Source organism: Poecile atricapillus, chromosome 14, assembly GCF_030490865.1.
Source record: "Poecile atricapillus isolate bPoeAtr1 chromosome 14, bPoeAtr1.hap1, whole genome shotgun sequence".
Taxonomy (NCBI): Eukaryota; Metazoa; Chordata; class Aves; order Passeriformes; family Paridae; genus Poecile; species Poecile atricapillus.
The window spans coordinates 15,605,949-15,610,356 of NC_081262.1; positions in this window are offsets into that span (position 1 = coordinate 15,605,949).

Here is a 4,408-nt window from a genome sequence, read left to right on the forward strand (position 1 = left end):
AGCAGCTCCCTGCAACCCTGCAAAACAACAAAAATTTCTGGGTTTTACAGCAAAGCCAGCCCAGAGCTGGCTCCTACTGCTCAGCCCCTTTCTTCCTTACCTGCTGATTTTTAATAATTAATATTAATTTTTAATTATTTTAGTTAATGATAATTAACTGAATTATTAAAATAATTAAATGTTTCAGTTATTAAATTATATTTAATAATAATGTAATAATTTTAAATATTTATATTCTAAATAAATTTATTTCTTACTTAAATTATTAACTAAATTATTAAATTATATTTAATAACAATGTAATAATTTGAAATATTTATATCCTAAATAAATTTATTTCTTACATTATTAACTAAACTATTAAATATTTCCATTATTGAATTATATTTAATAACAATGTAATAATTTTTAAATATTTATATTCTAAATAAATTTATTTCTTACTTAAATTATTAACTAAATTATTAAATATTTCCATTATTAAATTAGATTTAATAACAATGTAATAATTTTAAAATATTTATATTCTAAATAATTTTATCTTACTTAAATTATTAACTAAATTATTAAATATTTCCATTATTGAATTATATCTAATAACAATTAATGTAACAATATTTAAATTATTAAATATTTCCATTCTAAATAAATTTATTTCTTATATAAATAATTAACTAAATTATTACAATAATTAAATATTTCCATTATTAAATTATATTTAATAATAATGAATGTAATAATTTTAAAATATTTCCATTCTAAATAAACTTATTTCTTATTTAAATAATTAAGTAAATTATTAAAATAAATAAATATTTTATTATTAAATTTTATTTAATAACAATTAATGTAACAACATTTAAATTATTAAATATTTCCATTCTAAATAAATTTATTTATTACTTAAATAATTAAATAAATTATTAGAATTATTAATATGCTATTATTAAATTATATTTAATAATAATCAATTACAGATACGTAAATATTAATAATTATTAAAATTTTATTCAAAAGAAATTAATTTTTATTTAAATATTTATTTATTATTAAATTAGTTATTTAAATAATTAAGCTAATTAAAATATATTATATTTATAATATAAATATTATCATAATTTATAAATATTTATAAATAATAACAATTTAGTCAATGGAGAACTGTCACTAATTAACAGATAAAGGAACCTTATCTCCATAAATTAAATTACTAAAAAATTAAAAATCATTTCTAATTAATTGTTAAATCGGTCAATTATTAATTTATTAATATTTAATAAGTGGGGTGAGGTGGGGAATGACTTTGGACACGGGCTGGAGGGAGGAGGAGGAGGAGGAACAGCTTTCCCCTGGCAGAGGGCAGGGATGGACGGGATATTGGGGAGAAATCCCTCCCTGGGAGGGTGGGGAGGCCCTGGGATGGATCCCCAGAGGATTCCCCAGCCCTGGAGAGCCCCAGGCCAGGCTGGGAGGATCCTGGAGAAACCTGGGATGGTGGAAGAGGATGAGATTTAATGAGATTTAATGTCCCTCCCAACCCAAACCAGTCCGGGATTTATTATTCAATCAATATAGAATTAATCAGATTTAGTTGTGATTATTCCTTGATACAGGAACAGGGAGCAGAGAGCTCTGAGACAGGAGGAGAATCAATCCCAGGGCACCTTCCCACCCTCTTCATCACCAAAATTCAAACACCTCCCTCCCAAATCCAACAACAAACACGGCAGCGAGAGGCTGGGGGTTTACAGCGACCCCCAAAGTCCCAACCAGAGCTCCGACAGAACAATTTCCCTTTTTGGGGATAATTCCTGGCATGGAAAACCCTCCTGGAACAGCTCTGCCTCCCTCCAGGGCCAGACTCACCCAGCAGGAGGAGGAAGAGGAGGAATGGGAGCAGAGGAGGCATTGCTGGGGATGGCCACGGGAATCACCTCAAACGGCAAGAAATTAACCTGAATTAATTAATCTGAATTCATTAACCTCAATTAATTAACCTGAATTCATTAACTCCAGCCCCAAACTGGAGGAGGAAAGTTAAAGGTCACTCAGAAATCCGGACACGCTTCACAAAGCCCAAAATTAGACCCAAAAATCTCCCGGGGGTGCCGGGAAAGCTCCGGGGAATTTGGGGTTGGTGGGGGCAGAAGATTGGTGCCCACACCTGAGACAGGTGTGTGGTGGCAGGGGGACACCAGGGGACACCTGGGGACACCTGGGGACACCGGGGGACACTGGGGGACACCAAGGGACAGCAGGGGACACCAAGGGACACCAAGGGACACCAGAGGACACCTGGGGAAACCAGGGGACACCAGGGAACACCAGGGGACACCGGGGGACACCGGGGGACACCTGGGAGCAGTCAGGGGACACCAAGGGACACCGGGGGACACCTGGGAACACCAGGGGACACCGGGGGACAGCCAGGGGACACCAGGGGACACTGAGGGATGCCAAGGGACACCGGGGGACACCAAGGGACACCTGGGAACAGTCAGGGGACACCAAGGGACACCGGGGGACACCAGGGGACACCAGGGGACACCGGGGGACACCTGGGGACACTGGGTGACACCTGGGGACACCGGGGGACAGCAGGGGACACCAAGGGACACCGGGGGACAGCAGGGGACACTTGGGGACACCAGAGGACACCAGGGGGACAGCAGGGGACAGCAGGGGACACTGGGTGACACCGGGGGACAGCAGGGGACACCTGGGGACACCGGGGGACACCGGGGGACACCGGGGGACACCAAGGGACACCGGGGGACACCGGGGGACACCAAGGGACACCGGGGGACACCGGGGGACACCAAGGGACACCAGGGGACACCGGGGGACACCGAGGGACACCAGGGGACACCGGGGGACACCAAGGGACACCGGGGGACACCGGGGGACACCTGGGGACACCAGGGGACACCGGGGGACACCAAGGGACGCCAGGGGACACCTGGGGACACCGGGGAACACCGGGGGACAGCAGGGGACAGCAGGGGACACTCACCTGTGGCTGCAGGTGCTGCCAGGCAGGCTCTGGCTCCTTTTCACGGGGCTGTCCCGGGTGTGGCTCCTCCCGCCGCATCTCCCGGGGATGGACCGGGAGCCCCGGGCACACCCAGGAGCTGCAGGACAAACTCTGGGGCAATTCCTGCCATTCCCAGCACCCAGGAACTGCGATTCCCTCCATCCCTGCACGGGATGAAAATCCAGCTGCGCACCCAGCACCCAGCACCCAGCACCCAGCACCCAGCACCCAGCTCCCAGCACCCAGCTCCCAGCACCCAGGAACTGCGATTCCCTCCATCCCTGCACGGGGTAAAAATCCAGCTGCGCTCCCAGCACCCAGCTCCCAGCACCCAGCACCCAGCACCCAGCACCCAGCTCCCAGCACCCAGTACCCAGCTCCCAGCACCCAGCACCCAGCTCCCAGCACCCAGCACCCAGCACCCAGCTCCCAGCTCCCAGCACCCAGCACCCAGCACCCAGCTCCCAGCTCCCAGCTCCCAGCACCCAGCACCCAGCTCCCAGGAACTGCGATTCCCTCCATCCCTGCACGGGATGAAAATCCAGCTGCGCTCCCAGCACCCAGCACCCAGCTCCCAGCACCCAGCTCCCAGCACCCAGCACCCAGCACCCAGCTCCCAGCACCCAGCACCCAGCACCCAGCTCCCAGCACCCAGCACCCAGCTCCCAGCACCCAGCTCCCAGCTCCCAGCACCCAGCACCCAGCACCCAGCTCCCAGCACCCAGCACCCAGCACCCAGCTCCCAGCACCCAGCTCCCAGCACCCAGCACCCAGCTCCCAGCACCCAGCTCCCAGGAACTGCGATTCCCTCCATCCCTGCACGGGATGAAAATCCAGCTGCGCTCCCAGCACCCAGCACCCAGCACCCAGCACCCAGCACCCAGCTCCCAGCACCCAGCACCCAGCACCCAGCACCCAGCTCCCAGCACCCAGCACCCAGCACCCAGCACCCAGCACCCAGCTCCCAGCTCCCAGCACCCAGCACCCAGCACCCAGCTCCCAGCACCCAGCACCCAGCTGCTCCCGCCAGGGGAATGGGTGGCACCGGGAATTTGGCGTCTGCAGCTTGGAATGGTTGGGATTTTGGGAAATCTCGGTGTATCCCGCGCATTTCCAGCTGGGAAATCCCAAAGAAACGCCTGGAAGTTCTTCTGTCATGGAATGGGATGAGGGTCGGGGGAAAGGTTCTTCCCCAAGGAGGATGGAGCGGATCCCCAGGGAATGGGCGCGGCCCCAGGGCTCCAGGAGCCTTTGGAAAATGCTCCCAGGGATGCTCAGGGTGGGATTTGTTGGGATACAAGGCCCCTGTGATCCCCATTATTCCATGAGTCCGTGGATGTCACACCAGGAGCTCAGACTCATCTCAGGGTAATT